The sequence below is a fragment of the Suncus etruscus genome, chromosome 17, assembly GCF_024139225.1.
Source record: "Suncus etruscus isolate mSunEtr1 chromosome 17, mSunEtr1.pri.cur, whole genome shotgun sequence".
NCBI classification, from domain to species: Eukaryota; Metazoa; Chordata; class Mammalia; order Eulipotyphla; family Soricidae; genus Suncus; species Suncus etruscus.
In genome coordinates this window covers 7,137,192-7,159,033 of record NC_064864.1, presented here as the reverse complement: position 1 = coordinate 7,159,033, position 21,842 = coordinate 7,137,192, and the positions used below count along the sequence as shown (strand labels likewise).

Genomic DNA, 21,842 nt, shown 5'->3' with positions numbered 1-21,842 from the left:
GTGTGTGTGTGTGCGTGTGCAATAATCTATGAGGAGTAATGGCGTTCTTGTGGTCATTGGGAAATCCTTTTTGTTTATTCACTTGAAGAAGGTTGACTTATTTCCAAGAGGATACATTTAGAATAATTCTTTTTCTTGAAATGGGGTGTTAGGTCATATAAATTTAGGAAATTTTGATCTGTGTGCATAGATAGTATCATTAGAACTGATTTACATAGTCTGGGTGTGGAATGTTAAAGGGGTCGCAAGCTGAGGGCTCTAGGCAAGTCTGGTCTGTGTCCTGCTTTATAAATAAAGTTTTATTGGGAAAGTTTTGAGAGTTACACCCCCTTGTCTACAAATTATCTCTGGGAATTTTTACAGAAAATTTATGGACTGAAGCAGGTACAATAAAGACAGTGATACTTAGTCTAATATATTATCTGACGCTTTACAGAAAATATTTGCCAACTCCTTGATCTAAAAATGTCATTAAGAAAGGTAATAGCAAAATTAAATCCTGTAACTTTATATATTATCTTTTTTTTATTGACTCCTCCGAAATACTCTGTATGGTTGACTTTTGTGTCTGACCCATTTTGTAGTGGATAAATGAAGAGGTCAGTTTGTCTGGGCTTCTGAACTCCTTCACTTGGTAAATGACAGACTGAATGGGAGTTTAACCCGTCACAATTTCAGAACACAGAAGGCAGAAACACTGGCTGCTATACTGCTGAAAAGTAGTGGAACAAACGGGGATGCTCTTAGAAAAGGGGTGTACAATTCTCAGAAGATTTTCCTTTTTCAAGTAAAACTGAAGAAAAACTGGTCTGTGGTTCAAGTTTCAAGATTGTTTAAAAATTGTTAAAAAATGTTTAAAAATAAAAAATAATTAATTTATAAAAGTAAAAAATATCTAAAAATTTCCTGCTCTATGATGTCTCACCTGTATACAGTCACTAACAGGGGAAGAAAAGCTAGCACAGGGACATATATGTAGGCCCACACTGACTCGGGCAGGCTCAATGGGAGAGTGAGCTGGGCCTGGGGGAGAAGTGATATATGAAGTTTGGAGGAGCAAGGGAAGGCACAACTCCAATGCTTTGCCTTGGGTCTTGCTCATCATTGCCAACAGGAATGTTATTCAATATTGCTACATCTTTCCATATTTCAGGAAGCACCAGAAATCTCAATTTTTTTGTGTGTTTATTAATTGGCACTTCAATTGAAATATAAACACAATTTGGCTAAAGAGTTAGATAACTCAATTGGTTCTGCACATTTTTGGCAGGTTGGAGTCTTGGGTTTGACTCTCTGCATTGTGTGACCCTGAGTATCATCAGAAATGACTTCTGAGCACAGACTCAGAGCTACTCCTAAACTTCATGGGTGTATTCCCCAAAATTTAAAACATAAACAAGTGAATGCCACCTCTGTAGGTCAAACAAAACATGACTTGCCAATGTCAAGAGGAGAGAGCTTGGGCAATTATAATTTTTTTTAACTTTTTTGCCTTCTGTTTTCTGTGAATAATCAAAGGAGAATGGTTAACTCTAAAGAGGCAGCAAGTTGCAGCCAGAGATCTAAACTGTGGGGACTGAGAAATAATATGCAGAGAGGAGAGTGGTTTCTGACTAGGTTTAGCCTTAGGTCTAAGAAAGGACCAAGAATTGAGCTGTTGAAATAAAGGAAACTCATGTGAATCAGGATGGGGGTCTATCTATAGTCATGCTAAAGACACTCTTGAAAGTGGGACTTGTGAAGAGGCCTTTCAAAATATGCACACCTATGTTTATCACACATCACATAGTATAATAGCCAAGGCATGGAAACAACCCAAAACCCAACTATGGATGAATGGATCAAGAAGTTGTGGTATTGAGGCTGGTGAGAAAGTATAGTGGGTAGAGCATGGGCCTTGTACATATTTCTGCTCAGACCCAGGAGTAAGCCCTGAGCATTGCTAGATATGGCCAAAAAATAAAAATAAGAGACTGGAAATAACAGGTAGGGTGCTTGCTTTGCACATGGCTGAGCCAGGTTTGATTCCCTAGCATCCCACATGGTCCTACAAGTTCTCTAGAACTGATACCTGAGCACAGATTTAGGAGTAAATCATGAGCATCACCAGAAGTGGCCCTACTCCCCCCACCCAAATCTGTGTTTTTTATATACATACATACACAATAAAATACTATGCAGCTCCAAGAAAGAACAAAATAATGCGATTTCAGTGACAAGGAAGGCTACTCTTGAATCTTTGTTTTTGTGTTTTGGACCTCAACTGCAGTTTTCAGGCCTTACTCATGGTCTACTCTTAGGGATCACTCCTGGTGGGCTCAGATGACCTGAATTCTGTCCGAAATGATCTCTGAGTTAGTCCTGAGCATCACAGGATATAGCCCCAAACCAAAATAAAGGAACAAGATGAGGCTGGAGAGATAGTACAGGGGAAAGGCACTTCCTGTGCATGCAGATGACTCGTGTAGGTCCTGGCCACCACCTATTTATAGCCCAAGAGCACTGCAAGGAGAGAAGATGAGCACAGAGCTGGGAGTAAGCCCTGAGTACTGCTAGGTGTACCAAAACCGAATTTTATTTTTATTATTATTATTACCATTATTATTATTAGCATTAATAATAATGATAATTTTAATGGTAATGTTAATAATGGTAATTAATAATAATGCTAATAATAATAATTTGATGAGGACTTTGGGGGAAAAGAGATGATTGGTACGGTGTGTGTGTGTGTGTGTGTGTGTGTGTGTGTGTGTGTGTGTGTGTGTGTGTGTGTAAAATCCTAGGCAGAAAAAGGCAAATAGAAAGGACAGATATACTTAATCTGTTTTTGGCAACAGAGTTGAGTGGGTGTTGTGTAAAGTTAGGTCTTCAAGAAGTCTAGCAGGGCAGGTTTACAAGTTTGAACTACTGTATTTTCCAGAGTATAAGACGGCCCCTAATTTTACAGTTAAAACATAGGTTTAGGCCTATATTTGCTGTATAAGACAGAACGTTCCTGTGCTGCAACTGTATCTTCCACAGTGAGCCAATCACAACAAGCAAAGGTCCAAAGGTTCTACTGTCATAGACGTCCTCTCTGACTCTGGCCAATCTGAGCAGGCTTTTGACAGTGTAGATTTGGGTCCAGAACATTGTCTCGTTGGCATGCATCAAAAGCCTGCTTGGATTGGCTGAGTTAGAGAGGCGGTCCAAGCAGCCTTGCAGTGATTGTTACAGGATGGAGTTGGAAAATTCGTTTTGTGGCAATATTCAGACGATTTTCGTTTAGCAGCGTATTGAAACATTTTTCGAGATATACTCGGAGTATAAGAAGACCCCTATTTTCGGTTGACATTTTTTGTTTGTTTCAAAAGTCGTCTTATATGCCGGAAAATACGGTAGATCTAAAGTCAGGGCTGGTTAGTAATTTCACGTGTGTTTTCTCTTCCCACTCAGAATTTAATCGCTTATTCTTGTAGCACTATAGAACCAAAGATGCAAATGTTCTCCATTGTTTATATTTAATAAACATGCTCCAGGCCTCAGTTTCCTTCTCTGTAAAAGGTGTGGATCTCATTGGCTGTGACTGGCAAATGTGAAATCGATGCTTCTAGAAAATCAAGCCATCATGGTAGTTAGCCACTGGCCCTTCCTGCTCAGGGGCATCTTAAGTTTATTGTCTCAGTATAATCTCTCATGGTTCTGGACTGTTTGTAATTCCTTAATAAGTAATTTATTGGCTGAACCGTTGAATTACTATTGTTTGGAGGACAATAGCTAAAAAGTTATTCATTGGAAATAGGATTTAGCTTTCTGGTTCTTCATCTGTCTCAAGAAACTTTTCTTGGGTTCGGTTCAGTGTGTTTATTGTTTTGTTTTAAAACCATGATTTGAGGTGTAAGTCACTGTGAAACACTTTGGTAACTAGCCCCTTAAATTCATTTTCTTCTGTCCCATTTAGCTCTCCAATGATCTTGAGGGGGGCGTCTCATTTCCATCAGCTAGAAGGAATAGAATATAGGAGAGAATGATAGAGTCAAGAGACACCACCTGCATTCCAGATGTTTCATCTCAATATGCCCAATGAATGTCCAAGCCTAACCTTCCCATCCTCTCCCACTTTCATGTACCAATCCCCAGGAAACCCGGCATTGATCTGCTGAAGATGCGCTGCATTAAATTTACCTCTGTCCTTAACATCGCAAAAACAAAACAAACAAATAAAACCCCAAAACCTTGCCTACTTTCTACTCTTCACATCACTATTTTGGAAGTTGGTTTATCTACTATGCCTCTCCCCCTCTTCTCCCTTTGCTCATCTTCCATTTCTTTTTTTTTTTCTTTTACTTCTCCCTCCTTCTCTTCCACCTCTTCTTTTGCTGCTGGGAATAAGAGTATATTCCTCAAAGACTGCTTTAAGATGAGTCATGCCACGCTCTTTTAAGAAACAAAACGTATCATAGCAAGGCTCTAAAAGGAAAGAATCTCAGTGAAAATGGCTGGGGGAGTCTTGGAAGAAGGATCTTCAAAATAGAGACAGCCTGCTGGGCCATTAAATCCTTTTGCTTTGGGTTAATCCCACAGTGTATATCAGATTACTAGAATTTAGATGAAACCACTGCTATAGTCCTCAAACTTCTCACCAAATTATTCCAAAATCGACTGTACATGGGTTATAAATACAGAAAGTAATTGAATTCTGCATGTTTTAACTGAAATAATACGTTCCATTCTGTTTCTTGTGAATATTCTCCATAATAGTCTAATTGTGTCTTATGCTCCTGGGGGCTGAATGTGTGTTCAGCAGCCATTCATTGGGTTGTAAAATATGCACCCCCAACTATCTGGACAGTAAGAGAGAAGGTTCTAGTTAATGGCCTGAATATGCTTTGCCTAATGCAAATTGTATGAAGCATAAATGCGAGTGTCTTTGAAAATTATAAACAGGCTCTCTTTTGTTTTGTGTGCGTTTTAAAATATATATATATTTATAGATCTTGTCTTTCACTCTGCATTTTTTGATGTTACGAGATCAGTAATTCAATAGACAGCCAAGCAGATGTTCAAATCACTTTTGACCTCTGGAATTCTTTACATGACCTTTCTAAGCAGTGGAGTGAAAACATGCTCAGCATGTCAGAATATTGTGATATCTCGGTTTTTTAAATTTGGGTGGGTGGGTGGGGCTCAGTTATTTTTTGCTCCTTTCCCCATGATTTAAACAAAGTCTTAGATTAATCTTAATGATGAAGATTAGATGACTGTCTACATGAGCAATATATTATATTATAGGTGGCACAGTTGTAATTAGTTGTACCATCAGCCTTTAAAAGTTAATCTTGAAAAGGTTGGAGGAGAAAATTCTTTTGTGGTTGCTGAGGGCAATGCTATATTATTGTTGCTGAAAAACAAAACTTATGGTTTAAAATATAGGTCTTTTGACTTCAATTGAAACAGTACTTATTTGTACTGGGCACTGTGGCACTGTGGAATATGATAAAGAGATGAGTAAGAACAGCCCCTTTTCCTCTGCTTGTTTAAAGAAGATAAAACATAAAGGTAGGGGCCGGAGTGATAGCACAGTGGCCCATCCAGGACTGACTCGGGTATGATCCCTGGCATCCCATATGGTCCCCTGAGCTTGATAGGAGCGATTTCTGAATGCAGAGTCAGGAGTAAGCCCTGAGCACCTCCTGGTGTGGCCCCAAAACAATAAATAAGTGGCCCCAAAACAATAAATGAATGAATGAATGAATAAATAAATAAATAAATAAATAAATAAATAAATAAATAAATAAATAAATAAATAAAACCACCTATAAAGTTAACCTGACTTGGTAAGATTATATTTTAATTTTTTTTGTTCCTTTTTTCTCGGTTATATGCTTATATTGTTAAATAGTATTATAGCAAATTTCTCTGTTTGCCCATAAAAGATCACTTGGATAAACACTTATTTTGGAATTTAGATAGTTGTGTAATAATTTTTCCACTGCATTGTCAACTTCTTAGCAGGATTTAATCTAATTTCCAGGCTTAGTTAAAACTGGCAGTTACAGACTTAATTATCACCCCAAAATGTAGACATGTATCAGATATTAAAAATTGTGTATTCTCTATCTACTGTTGCCTAGCAACTTATCTCAAAGTTTGTTTATTTTTTGTGGAGGGGAAGGGTTGGACCTCACTGAGCTGAGCTCAGGGCTTCCACCTGGCTCTGTGTTCAGGCTCACTCTTGATGCTCTTTGGGAGACCATATGAGGTGCTGGGATCTGACCATGGGTGGCCACATGCAAGGCAAGTGCCTTTACCTGCCTGTTTGTTTCCAGTTCCTAAGAGCAGGTAGGCCTATAGTCAAACTTGATTAGAGTTAAAAATGTGATCCACATGCAAACATCTGCCTGTTAGCAGACTACAGGCCCTGAAGGACTATTGAATTTAATCTTAGATATGGTCTTCGTCAGTCCCTTGCCATGCCACATGAGCCTCTCCCAAGATGGCGGCTATTGCCCTTCAGAGTGGTCGAGTGAGACAGAAGTCATAGTCCTTTTGTAACCTAACGTCAGCTATGATAGTTCAATACTTGTGCCTGATTCTATTTGCAAGTTGTGAGACATTATGTTTAGCCTACAGCTGTGTGGGAGAGGATTACACAAATTCATGGATGCAAGGTATGTAGACATGTTTGGGGCATCCAGAAATCACCCACTACAATCAGTCACAGAACCAATCATTTTCCTCTAAAGTGTGAGAAGGCTTAGAAGTTAGTTTTACTCTGTTTTGATCTCTCTCTCTTTCTCTGATTTAAAACTCCCTTATTGTTAATATTCTTCCTGTGTACTTCCCTCTGAAAACCTCATCTCTCTTTGGACATGCAATCATAGATTATTTACCAAATAGACAAGAAGTTGCTTTGTTTTTAAAAATGTGTTTAGCCTGTAAGCGTATTAATAAATAATACTGTGGCTTTCTGAAGTCTAATATAGCTAGCAATGTATTTGGTTTTGCTTTTGTTTGGGCATTTGAGGGCTCCTTCTGCCTGTGATCAATGTGCCATCATCACCAGGGGACTGAACCAGGGAAGGTCACAAGATGCTGTGCTATCTCTTTGGCTCCTTGATCAGTGTATTTGGAAAGCTTTTCTATAGAGGATGCTGTTTTCAATGTGATGATGTGTCTGTAGAAAGAAAGAGAAAGAGAGCCCTTCAAATTTTATGATTAAAAAGCTTCTTTAAACCTAAGGAAATAGGTATGTTTCATTCACAATGGTTGAGGAGGGACATTAGATGAGGTTGACAAAGCCATGTGAAGAAACTCTAATATTCAAAGGAAAAAGACTGTTGTCCCAGTCTTTGTTTCTAATGAGTTTATCTACAGGATATGGACGTATCCTACCACCTTTAAACCTTGTATTGTGAGAGAATAGCTGACCTCCTATCTTTAAAATTCTGTGGAAATGAGCTGATTCGTGGGAAAAATTTGCCTTTCTCTTTTAGGAAAGATGCAACTTGCCTTTGAATAAAATTCTGAAAATGTATGTAATGTTCACATTCAAATTTTGAAAAAAGAGAGGGGGCATTAAGCACTCTCTTGTCAATGTGTCATAATAGGAAATGACTTAGGGGGTGACTTTCATACTGATCCTACTGAAACTTAGAGGAGTTGGTTCAGATGGGAAATAACCATTAGCAGGTCTAAGATATGTATTGAGCATATTAATTATGCAAATATTTTAGCCACAGTTTGACAGTGTACCATGTTTCTTCCAGAACCTTTGTATCCTTTTTCTCTGCCTTCAAGTCTTGTCTTGTTCTCTGTCCTTTCTCTTTTTCAACTGGTTAGCTCCTTCTCCTTAAGATTCCACATATCTACTCTGACCACAAAGTTTCAAACCATCCTAGTTCCACCACCTCTTTTTATTATCTTCTGAGTTCTCTTTTGCTTTTTTTTTTAAATCTCTTTATTCTGTTCCACGTTCTTCTCTACGTGTGCACATAAACTTTGTAGGCTCTAGAAGGTAGAGATTTTTGCCTATTTGACTCCTTACTGTATCTCCCCAATGCCAGACATATCATTAGTTCTCAATACATATTTAAGTGAGCTAAATAACATTGACACTTAACTTTCATGATAGAAACCTGGTTTAGCTAACAACTCCTGATTTACTCACCATATTCCCTTATTAAATACATGATTTTGAATTAAGGAGTTTTTTTTGTGTGTGTGTTATTCCTACTATTATAAGCATTATTAGTTGTTACTAGCCTGGCCCAAGAATGGAGACTGTGGATATCAAAATATTAAGTACACAAGTGAATGAATTCTCTGACAAAGAACTAAAAAGAGTGGTCTTCATTTCCTAGACAAGATACCAGCATTTAGTAGAAGCAATACATTTTTTTTTTTTTTTGGTTTTGGGCCACACCCGGCAGTGCTCAGGGGTTACTCCTGGCTGTCTGCTCAGAAATAGCTCCTAGCAGCTACAGGGGACCATATAGGACGCCAGGATCCAAACCAACCATCTTAGGTCCTTGGTCGGCTGCTTGCAAGGCAAACGCCGCTGTGCTATCTCTCTGGCCCCCATACTTTTATCCTATTTATTCTTGTCTCTCTATGGCTGGTACTTTTTTTGTTTGTTTGTTTGTTTTTGTTTTTGTTTTTGTTTTTTTGGTTTTTGGGCCACAGTCAGTGATGCTTAGGTGTTACTCCTGGCTATGTGCTCAGAAATCGCTCCTGACTTGGGGACCATATGAACACCAGGGGATATGGGACGCTAGTCCCTCTTAGACTAGCACTTGCAAGGCAGATGCCTTACCTCTAGCGCCACCGCTCTAGCCCGTTATTTGGGGGGGGGATTGAGTCACACCTGGAGGTGCTCAGGGGTTACTCCCGGCTCTATGCTTAGAAATCACTCCTGGCAGACACTGGGGACCATAAGGGATGCCAGGATTCGAACCACTAACTATCCTGGATCTCTGGATCTGCTACTTGTAAGGCAAATGCCCTCTCACTGTGCTATCTTTCTGGCCCTGTGACAGGTACTTAACCTATGCCTGGCATAGAGCAGAGTCAATACAAATGGATTCTGGTTGAGTGGAAAAATTTAGAACAGAATTCTTCCTGAATATAACAATAATTAAATCTCATCTGTATGTTTCCTTAGAGATGTGAGAAATGGATTCTTCTGGATTTCCTTTTGTTAAAATGCCCATTAGCATTTGTTCATTCATCCATTCATTTACTCATTCATTCATTCATTCATTATGCTCTACCTGGATGTTTATGCAATACTGGCAGACTTGCAAATTTCAGTCTTGTCTTCAGAGAGCCTACCATGAGAAAAAAATATATATCATTTATTCTTTGGTTTATACAGCCTGCCTGAGGTGGCTAAAAAATAAAAGATTGAATCAGGTAGTTGCAGTTGTAATTGTCTGTCCTGTGTTGGCTTTTCATACCACAGTCTGTGAACAGGAGTAGATAGGTCACCAACTGTGGTTGAAAATTGGCTTTTACATTAATCCTGGCTTATTCAAAAACACTCAGTGTTTTTCCAAACTGAGTTTAAGGCTTTTGATTGAAGCCTGAATCATTTACCACAGCAGAGCATATCACCAGTAAAGGAAAAGCTAGAACTTAAAAATACAAAGCCCCTTTAAGTAATCCAATATAGGATAATTACATTATTAAATAAAGCTGTGGGTCTCCAGTTATTCCACTGCCATTGTACATGAGAGGATAATAATGTGAACTGTGCTAAGTGAACAGAGCAAAATAAAAAAAAGTTGAACAAGAAGAAGCAAGTCTAAAGCATATGTTTATGTTTAGAGGCTACACAAAATAGGGAGATTTACTTGGTTTTTATATTAAAGTGCTCTAAATAGGCATTGACTTTCTGTGATTCTCCTCTGCTTAATGACAGTAGTATATCAAGACTCAATGCCAGATCACCAATAACCCTGAATAATTCAGAAGACTTCTAACTTGATTTCATATGCCAATAAGTGCAAAGACCTTTTTTCTCCTTGGGGCCAGTGAGAAAGTATAGCAGGCAAATAAAAGAGTACTTTTTCTTCCTTTAAGGATCACTCTTTGGTGCACCATACCTGGATAGAGAAGAACATGTCTGTAAGACTAGGTCAAGATAAGAAAGACCAGAAAGGAACCAGAGCAGTGGTGTGGAGCAGTAAGGCATCTGCCTTGCCAGTGCTTGCCTAGGATGAACCGTAGTTCGATCCCCTAGTGTCTCATATGGTCCTTCAAGCCAGGAGCGATTTCTGAGTGCATAACCAGGAGTAACCCATGAGCGTTCACCAGGTGTGGCCCCAAAAATACAAAAAACAAAAAATAAAAAGAAAGACCAGAAAATGATTTACAATCTCTTGGTGTATTATCCTATCTGAGTTGGATTATGGTGGGGTTTAGGTTTCATTGTTTTTGCTTTCATAGAATGCTTGTATGGGTTAACTTTTAATATTAGAATATTGGACTTACTTATTATGTTGCTTATGTTTCAATGGTCAGAGCTAAGTATATAATGCTAAGTTAGTTTTTATTATGACAACCTAAATGCAGTTAAAAATGGTGGTGGATCCTACTAATTTGGCTAATAAAATTGAGGGTGGGTAGCCTCAACCACTCACCAGTTACCTATAGGTAACTTCTTTTCATACAAGTGTTTGCTTAGAAAGGACATCTCTAGGACATCAAGTTGCATTCTCTTGCTCTCTGCAAATTTTCTTTAATTTGAGGGAGAAATAAAGGTTCATGTAGAAGAATGCATGAAAAAAAGGAAAGGGTACTGGGAGGGAGAGAGCTCAGTAGTCAGCGTTGCATGGCTCTAATGCTCTGCATCCTAGCTCAAACCCTTGCACCACACAATGCAAGTAGGCTTCTTCCTTAGCACTGCAGGCTCGGGTGAATGCCAAGTTGGGTGTGGCCCCATTTCCTTACATGACTACCTGTGATCCTAGTTGGCTCCAGTTGGCTTACTACGGGGTACTCTTAGGCACTTGTTGGGAGTGACATTCCCCACACCACTAAAAAAAAAAAAGAAACAAAGGAAATTAAACTGGTAATCTGAAAATTAATGAGAGGATATTTCTGGTACTCTGACTAGATTATCTCCTAGTCAAGAGACCAGGCTAAAGACCAGTAGGTTTTAGATCAGCGTGGATTAAAAATGTATTTAGAGACAAAATATTTACAACGTTTGAAGTACTTGTTTAATATGCTAATGCTGTTGACTACACTATCAAAGATGGTCACATTTCAGTTGATAAATCACACTCAGGAAAGTCTACCATTTTCTTTACTCTTTCTTACTGTGCCCGGGTAGATTTCCAAAAGCCATTGAGTCCCAAGCTTCACCCAAATGTCTGGTGAGAGGGATGGGAAAAAGTTGGAAGAGAAGAGTCCGGCTTGGGAAATGGGGAATCCAATACACAAATGAGTCTCCATTGCAAATCCATTTCACCGCATTAAGGGAGTCAGATTAACCTTAGCGCTTATTTGAGGATATCTTCATCACTCGGGCAACAAAAAAATTCTTCACATTTTTAACTAGCACCAAATGGTGATTTCTGTGGTTTTACTATGGGGACAAAAATACAGTCCAAATGAAAATGAAAATTCCTTTTGATTGCAAAAGGACTTTGAAGTAATCTCATCCTAGACATTTGGGGAAAGAAATCAGAGGAGGGATCTATTTCCTCAGGGTGGAAGAAAGGTAGTTTTTATTGAATGAGCATAAGAGGCCAGTTTCCCGAAGGATGCTGGAGCTACCAGGCTGGTTTCTGTTTTCATTTCAATTTTCACATCTCCCAAATGGGCTGACCTCAGGGAATCCTTGTGGGGATTTGATGGGATGATTATGTGAAGCTTCTCATTTTGTTGGTGCTGTGTTGAGGAAAATTTGTTAGATATTTGAATATTCTTAATTGCTTTCTGGCCCAACTTCCTTTTCTATGCTTTGAAGAGTAACCAACAGGAATTGCAGGTGTATTATTATCATAATATTCATGTAATATTGTTGTTGACTATCCAGACATAGTTGAAAGTTAGGAAAGCCACAAAAATATCAGAGCTATAACCTAAATACCTCTTGCACCCATTTGCATTGAAGTGATGTTTCATTGTTACAGAGATGAGTTATTATTCCATGTATTCCTAATCTGTGTTGACAATTATGTTATAACAACATCAGCATCTTAAATACCTATGCAACCCCAATGAAGGAAGGATGAAGACTTTAATGGAAAGCAAGTATCGAGTCCTTCAGATCACTTAGGCTTCTTCCTCTCTACTTCAGGAGGTTGAAATGAGTGAGATCTATATATATATATATTGCTCTTGAGGCCTGTATTTCCAATAGAGTTCAGTTCTGAGGTGATGGTGCCAAGACTAGGCAAGAGGGAGAGCAGTGAATGCAAGTGTTTATCCCTTGTGTTAGCCAGTGAGATTTCCCTCTGGTGTGAGGTATAAACAGGAATTAACTGACAATGGTAGAAGGTTCTTTTCTGACACTGGCTACTACCCTCAACCATCTCTGACCCTTGAGCCTAGGATGGTGATGGCTGAGAGGCTGACAGCCCAGGTCTTTGCACTGCCTATTCTCCATGGATCTTTATATTCTACCAATGCCTTTGTCATTGTTGCATTGTAAAATCCTCCATGGATTGTTGTTTCTCTCATATACCATCTATTTCCTGTTGGGATCCCCCATAGTCCTCAGAATCTAGCAAATAGAGCTTTATGAGATGTTCACTGCATTGTTGTCCTTTTTCTCATTTTTATTGCTGACCAATGTGCATGTCCTGTTGGCCAATGCTACCATTTTGTTTTGCCCAACTTTCTGAGACCTCTGACTGGCAGCCTCATGCCTATAGAATGAAGTGTTTTTAATTCACTCTGTAGGTATTTCTTAGCAGAACACATTCAGACATACAGGAAAGAGTGATTGGTACATGGGTAGGGGCCTTGCATTGCAGTATGTCTGAAGGAGCAAGGGAGTGGCCATTTCACCTTCCCCCTCCCCCAGGCCCAGTAGTGCCACTTCCTTCCCCTTGCTAAAGTTCACTGGAATATATCAAAGCTCATATGCCTGGCAATATGGTTAGAACACAAGAGGAGGTGGTTAGTGCTGGTCTTTCTAAAAATTGGCAAAGCTATTCTTCATTTTTAGTTTCTGAAAGTCTTAATGGAAATTTACTACTCTTGAACCATCATGTACAATACGATTTTTTTTTTCACAACATATTTGGCTGCTTTTACCTATTGATGCATTTTGGATTTTTGAAGGTCCATCATATCTCCACTGATACAAAGGATGCTTTAAAAATCAGGGATGTTCACAGAAAATTGAAATAAATATTCAATCATGTTTTCATGTTCTCTATTTTCTTTTCTTTTTTTTTTTTTTTTTGGTTTTTGGGCCACACCCTGTGCCGCTCAGGGGTTACTCCTGGCTATGCGCTCAGAAGTTGCTCCTGGCTTCTTGGGGGACCATATGGGATGCCGGGGGATCGAACTGCGGTCCGTCCTAGGCTAGCGCAGGCAAGGCAGGCACCTTACCTCCAGCGCCACTGCCCGGCCCCAGTGTTTTCTATTTTCTATTTCACATCTTCCCTCTCCTTTAATTGGATATAGATTTATGTATTTATTATTCTTTGGGTTATATTAGGATATTGGATATAGTTCTGTTCAGCAATGATCTTTCACTGAGTTCTATGTGGCCTTTTAGGAGAGGCCACATTCATGATTATCACCTAAAAAATGATGTTTTAGTAAAAACATTTTTTCTTTTAATGCTATGTGCACCACAGACCAAGAATTAAAGTTGCTTAAATATGTTGGGAATTAAAAATCTCTCTTGTGTCACAACTTTGAGGTAATTTTTTCAGGCCTTGGACAGTCATTCTGCCATTCTATTCCATAAGACCAGCTAAGATCCATATTCCTTGTTTTCTCCTTTTGGGTGACTCGTTCTCTTTTGTTTGGTTCACTTCAACCCATATCACTGACATCCCAGTTACAACTGAGACATGTAAATGTAAGTTAGAGAAATGGTACCTTGATTTCTGTGCTCAGCAAATTTGCACATCAGCAACAGGATTGTTATTATTGTTATTATTTTGTTTCTGGGCCATAACTATAGATACTCCGAGCTTCTGCCAAGTACTTAAGAGTTACTGGTGGGGGGGTGCTCTGGTGATCATATATGGTCCTAGGGATTGTGTGGTGCTAGATCAGCTGCCTGCAAGACAAGTATCTTACCTATTGGAGTATCTCTCCAGTTGCTATACTTTATTATTGAAGAATAAAGAGTGAATGTTGCAAGTCAGCCCCTGAAGAGGTTGACTGATGAAGGGATGGACGATGAGGTCTTTCCCCTCCAGCTCGAAGCATGCATCTGCCACCCTGTCCAGCCTACAGTTCTGAGGTGAAACGGAGGGTAAACAGCTTGCAGACAGTCAGGTTTGTGGAAATATTAGCTTTATTTGGTGGACAAGACTGAAGTCCAAAGACTCAGCATAAGTTCCAGCCAAAAGCCTCTCGCCTTCCACAGACCCTTGCTTTTATCCCCCAGAATCAGGTACCACCCAACGGTGGGATCAGATACCACCCAATGGTGGAAGCAGAATCAGGTACCACCCTAGGATGAGGGCAGAATGCCAGGTCACACTCTAGGGTAGGGCAATCACCGATCAGGGTAGGGTCAGTAACATAATAATCCCCTAAAATATTTACATACACAACAAGTGAATATTTGAGAAAATTCACTACATTCGGGAATGTGAAAAATTTTGTATCAACTTTTCAAAATCTTGTCTTATACTTAAGTGATCCAGTGGGCACAAGGGCACAAACTTTCTTTGATTTGCCTTGGGTTGCCTTCAGTTCTCTGAAAAGGGACTGGAGTCTAGATGAGTTTTAGAAACAAACTGACAAAGGCAGTCATAGGCTTAGGTATAAGTACTTCACTTTCCTTGGAAAATGAGTTCTCCAAGGAGAGAAACACAGTAAAAGAATCCCTCAAATGAGGATAGGAGGACCAGTCCATGGTAGGAAGCTTGCTACAGAGAGTCCAATTAGAGTACAGAAGAATCTTCTGTAAAGTGATAGTTGGAACTGATCACTCTGGACAAGAACTGGGTGGTAAAAGGGTTGGAGTGACATGTATAGCACCCTTTCATTGATAGTAGTGCAAAGGACAGTGTCAAAGAAGAGAAGAGAGAGATAGAGAAAGAAAGAGAGAGAGAAAGAGACAGAGAGAGACTCACAGAAAGAAATAGAAAAAGACGTAGAATGCCTGCTCCAGAAGCAAGTGGGGGAAGGTGAGTGGGAGGAAGGAGGGCATCAGGGAAGGTAAGAGGAAAACTGGAGACATTAGGACACTGTTGATGGGAAATATACACTGGTGAAGGTTGTTATGCGTTGTATGACTGTAATTCAATCATGAACAACTTAATCTGTGAGGGAAAAAAAGCTATTATAAATGATTCTCATTTGATGCCAAAAAATAAAAAAGAGAATACTTTGACTCAAAATGGAGCCTCAGGAAGTGCTTCCTACAATTCCACAGAAGGAGATGAAATAAGGAGGAAGTGAAACAGAATAGAGCAAAGGCCATTGATAGATAATGACTAAGTAATCTCCTTTGGTCTCTGAGTATGTGCCATCTTGTGAGTAGAGCCACTGACTGTCTTTGTTCTAAACAGTCTTATCAAGGACATTTATATAGTGAAGAGCTTTCAAAGAGAGGTCTAGTGTCATCCTCCAGAAATAAAGGGCAGACCTATGTGTTGAATAGTATTAAATATTTGGGTTCTCTTAGTTATAACTTTCTTCTCTAGTATTGTACTTTTTACTTATTATCATTTAGCCGTAGTTTATAATTTTTGGTTTTGGGCCACAACCAGAGGCTTAGTGTTTACTCCTTCCTGGCTTAGCACTCAGAAATCATTCCTGTGTCCTTGGAGGGACTATCTGGGGTACTGGGATCAAACCTTAGTTGGCCATATGCAAAGCAAAGGCCCTATCCACTATACTATCACTCTGACCCATCATGTAGCCCTTATTGATCTATTTTTTAAGGAATTTGGATATGAGTGATTTAGTTAGTATCAGTTAACTCATTGCAGAGCAAGCTCTGATAAATTGCCTATAGCTATTATTGGAAACAATACCTATCATTTTTATGCTTTTGCTTTGATTAGGATTCTTAAGTGCTCTGCAATATTTATAAAATGGTAGCAGGTTGGGGCTGGAGAGATAGCACAGCTGTAGGGCGTTTGCCTTGCACGCGCCAGCCCAGGATGTACCTGTATCTGGGTTTGATTCCTGGCATCCTATATGGTCCCCTGAGCCTGTCAGGAGCAATTTCTGAGTGCAGAGCCAGTAGTGACCCCTGAGAGTCCACGAGTGTGGACTAAAAACAAAAAACAAACAAGCAAACAAACAAACAAAAATGGTAGCAGGTTAATTTAGGAGATGGAAAGTTAAAGTGGCATGGTCCTAAGCATTTTAAAGTTCAGTTTTTATTATTAAAAAAATTGATTCTAACACAAGCAATGCTCAGCAGTGCAGTTAGGGCTTGGGATGTGGTTAATTCTCATGGTTCAGTGGTGCTTGAGGACCATCAGAAAATTATTTGGAGTGGATCATGGGATGTTGGGGATAGAATTTAGGGCCTCACAATTTTGGACTATGTGCTCTACCATTTGAGTTATCTTCCTAGTCCCTCAACACCTTTCACTTGTGTTGATAAGTTTTCTTGGTTATTATGTTGGTCATATATAGTGATACATACTGTTTAAAAATAAAAAAACATAATTTGAAAAAAGTACTTTTTATTTTTATTTTGGGCCATACCTGGTGATGCTCAGGGGTATCACTCCTGGTAGTGCTCGGTGGACCATATGGTATGATGCAGATCAGACCCAGATTGGCTGCATGTAGGGCAAGCACCCTAACCACTGTACTATTTCTCTGGCCCCCTACTAATTGAGTTAAAAATATTACATCATAATAAAAAATATATAAAACTGACCACAGCCTGTACAAAATTAGGAAAATATGGATCATATTTTTAAACAAAGCTATGGAATCTTTGGGAAAAACAGAAATTCTTCATGGCTATGCATTAATCAAAGAGTTCATAAAAAAAAAAAACCTGAAAAGGAAAATACTGATAAATTGTTTTTAATCAGGATTTAAAGTCTTGCTTTGTGAATGACAAAGGTAAAAGAATGCAAAGACAATCTACGGAAAGGCAGAAATCCTTTTTAATTTACTTTTTACTTTACTTACAAATTTTGAAATAATTATTTAACAGACTCAAGAAAACATAAAAAATATTACATATATTCCTGACTAATTTTCTCCTAGTGGTGGCATCTCATATAACTATAATATAGCATCAACTCAAAAATGGCAAAATTTTCAATCACATATCAGAAACAAAAAAAAGAATTGATCAAAAAGTGTAAGTCAAAACTCAATGGTGAGAGAACAACTCAGATTTTTAAATGGACAAAAGAAATATACATTTCACCAACAAAGATATGTGGATGGCAAATTATTACCAGCAAAGATGATAGTTGTTTGGAATTATTAGTTATTTGTGAAATGAAAGATAAAAAAATATGATGAGAATTCATTCACGGGTCTCAAACTCAATTTACCTGGGGGCCACAGGAGGCAAAGTCGGGATGATCCTTGAGTGCAAAGTCAGTAGTAAGCCTTGAACATTGGGGGGTGTGACCCAAACAACTAAAACAAAACAAAATAAAAAAAGATTCCTCTTGGGCACGGCCACAAAATGTTGTACAGAGGGCTGTTTGCAGCCTTTGGGCCGCGAGTTTGAGACTCCTGCCAGATTACATATTTATTAAAATGACAGTAAATTAGTTGCTAGAGACAATATAAAGTGATGGAAAGGGTAAATAGCAATTAGAATGCTCAGATGTTGCTGTGAATAGAAAATAGTATAAAATGGGAAGTAATTGGAGAATTTCTACAAAATTAAAAATATGCCTGTATGACTCAACAATTCCTCATCTAAGGTTTATTCTGGAGAATCAAAATTGTAGTCACAAAAATATCTGTATGTGGTATGGTATTATGTTTATACTTTTCTTTTTAATTAGCAAATTGGAAATAATCCCTACAAACTTTGTTACACATCCATATCATGAGATAAATATCCACATCAGTAGTTAAAAAAGAAAGCATAAACTACTCAGTGGTTAAAAAAAAAAGAATATGTAACAATGTGGACTCAAAAGATATTGTGCTGAGTGAAAAAAAAAATAAAACCTTCACAAAGATTTTGTAGCGTATGATTGAATTTATAAGACATTTTAGAAAAGAAAAAATTGTAGCAAGAATAGAGCAGCGATTGCCATGTGTTAAAACTCATAGCACTGGTTACCACAAAAAGGAAATTTGACTTTAATTTGATTTTTAAAATAAAATAAAGTAACAACATAGATGCATCAGTCAAATGTATAACATTTTAAAGGAAAATTAGTGATATTAAAAAAACCCAAATTAGCAAAAACTTTCTACATTTTTCTAAATCTCTTTGTTATTAAGCTGATAAGCAACAGCTGGATTCTCATATCTATTATTGCATTAACTCTATTGCTCAACCATATGTCATCTGGTCTTTGAAAAGCCTCATAATCCACTTGAAAAGGGATAAAAATAATAAAATCAAATAATGTCTTAGTATCATCATTATTCTTGTTTTGATTCAGGTATGAACCATCTGAAATAGTCTTGTGGGTTGACCACAGGAATCATAACCCCAGATTTAATATATTATCCCCAATTTTAGTCATTTTCATGACAATCTTTTGTTCCTTATATCCACCGTGTTTATTAAGTGGTTTTGTTTAAATTGATATTTTTCAACTTAAATGGACTTAGAGGGAAGTTTCTATGTCTCCTATAAATAGAAAACCAGGATGCTTTCCTGTAAATGAAAAATAACCACACATATAAATAAGCAATGAGTAGCTTGTATTTTTTTTAAAAGTAAGTTTATCTGGAAAACATCTTTACTCATATCTTCAAGGAATGCTTAAGAGAAAATGCCATTTCAGAGGAGTAATGGCAGTGATAACAGTAGTTAACTGACATACCATTTGATTTTTGTTAACTTATTTAATCCTTACAATTGCTGTGAGAGGTTTAAATACTATTCGAAACATCTTCCCATCCCATTAAAAAAAAAATCATGCATAGAAATTTAAAGAAGTTTCCTAGTTTTCTGCAGTGAGGTTTAGGATTTGAACTCGGGCATTTTGCTTCCAAGAGTACTTACTGGTGAATGAGGGAATACGAATTCTACCTGAAGATACATTAGAAAAAGTCTCAAATTTCACTGTCCTCGTCAGTAAATAGAAGGAGGTAGGTTAAATCAAGGCATACAAATTCCAATGTTAGGAATTTGTCCAAAGTGCCCAGCAGGTAAAGAAAAAACACTTTGCATGAAAGTGTGAGGTCATCTGTAAACTATTGCTATTATGAAAATCAACTCCTGGTCATTTTCAATTATATTTCAATTATAGTGTGGAGTTGAAGCATTTGATCAATATATTTCTATTCTATAATAGAACAGAAAACTAGCACATAGATTATATGTGAAATTTCTCAATCTTTACAATGCTTTGCAGCAGTCAGTCATACATGTGGTATTTATGACTTCTTGACTACAGGATCTCTTCAGTCTTAAAAGGTTTCCTGATTGGAGAAGCTGTTTTTACACACTGGAAGAAACAAAATCCACAGTATAAAAATAGGCAGTTTAAAACAATGACGAAAAGGCCAATGGTCTTTGAAATTGTCTCAACACGGCCTACATAAATATTGATTAGAGATTGGGCTAATTGAAAAGCCAAGATACATTAATAGAATAACAAAGTGTACTTTTTTGTATTCCTTTTGTGTTGTATGAGAGTAAATCAGCAATATTTATCCAAGACTAATTCTGTTTGCAGAGGGCTAATGTAATCACGGGATGAGCTTATTGAAATTCTTTTCTTAGTCATAGAGACTTGCCTGAGAATGGTTGAGGATTGGGAACTTAAGTCAGCACTTGCTCAGAATATAAATACGAACATGTGATTTATGTCAGTGTGTGTACAAAGTAATGTTTCCTGAGACATTTTCTATATATACGTTGGCTGTTTTGCTGTGGGGGGTTGGCTTGTTTTTACCCACTCCTTCCCTTATCAGATTTCCTTCTAACTCCTGGCATTTGACAATGTTGCAGGGCCAGTTTCTTTGTGAATCCACAGTAAAACATACTAATGGTTTCACAATTAATCCAAAATTGAATTTATGGCTCCTACACATTTATGCCTTCCTACATTGTTGATTTTTTTATGTATGTGTATATTTGGGAGGTGTGTTTGACAGACAGAGGAGGGAGGACACAACCTATAGAATGAATCTTGAAAGATGAATTTATTCATCAATGACATCATAAGGATTGTATTTTTCTCTTGGTTAATAAACTATTTGTTTGGCAGGCATTGTAAACCAGCCAGAGCTAGTCAGACCATTTCTTGGAAAAGATCTGAAGCAACTGGTAATTGAAATGATAATTATTTGATCATAGTTAAAGCTATTTGAAAATAACACTCATCTCCAGACTTGTCTCTTTTAGGGAAATATATTTGGTAATTCGTTGCCAAATTCCTTCTTTGCTAATTTTGAGACTTAATGACCTGGATACTTAATTATTTTTCAATATATTCTAAGCTTGATTTCTAGTGTGCTCCTTCTGGAAACTTTTCCCAGATGCTTTGAAACAATACCCAGCCTGAATTTTTATTCTGACATTTAATAATCACCATGCAATAGCTATAAAATGCGTGACAACTCCAGATCTTTTATTTCAATAGGATGGTGTAGTCAGTGAATCTCAGTGAAATCACTGAAATGGTACTTTGTAATATGCCTCATTGTTTATGAAATATTGAAAAAAAATTTTTTCTTGAGCAGAGGATGAAAAACAGTTTCACTTTGTCTCCCACTTAGTTGGAGTTCATATTTAATCATGATAAGAGAAAGGCTCCATTAAGAAAGTTTTACTTTTCATTTTTGAGAGAGTATTTGTTATTTTGCTTTTGCCTAACAAACTTTCTTCTCAGAAGCAGCATGGAATTGGATGAGGAAGAGTGAAATTTTATATCCTACTTTAAAACATTTTTAAAAACTCATTGTGTGAAGCTTATCTTAATAACCCTCCTTTTGTTTGCTTTGGAGTAGTGTGTGTGTGTGTGTGTGTGTGTGTGTGTGTGTGTGTGTGTGTGTGTGTGTGTGTGAGTGTGTGGTGTGTAGGACAAAGAGAAAAAATGATTTTTAAATAGTAAAATTAGCAAAAATCACTTGTGAATTTCTTTTGTTTAATAGCTTAAAGACATCTTCCTGTTGTTGTTTGTCAAAAATATTTTTAAGAGTTTGTAAGCTTAGGCTTTTCCACAACTAAGCTTTCTTCTGATGTGAAGTAAAAGTAATGAAAGAAATCAGTTCAAGTTGAAATGTCAGATGCTTCAAATAATGTAACTTAAAATGTTGTGAGATGATCTTCTTAAGCCTTTCAAAGAATCTTTGGTTGAAAAGGGGCCCTCCTTTTCTCCATGTATAGATATCTATTAAATATCTTGCTGGATTAATTCTGTCAGAAAAGTTGACTTGTTTCCTAGAAGCAATTAGAAATACTTAAAATTCAAATTTATGATCCATAGAAGAAACTTAAGTTTCAACTACTTTTCTTAGATGCAAAGACTTTCTCCTCACTCTCTCTCTCTCTTCCCTCTTACCACATATGTATTAAAAGAAAAAAA

At 37.6% G+C, this 21,842-nt stretch overlaps 1 protein-coding gene across 1 annotated transcript in view; it reads left to right on the top strand.

Moving 5' to 3' along the window:
• ARID5B (AT-rich interaction domain 5B) overlaps window positions 1-21,842 on the top strand; it is a 203,625-nt gene that overhangs the window by 15,218 nt on the left and 166,565 nt on the right. The gene's annotated exons all lie outside the window — the stretch shown is intronic.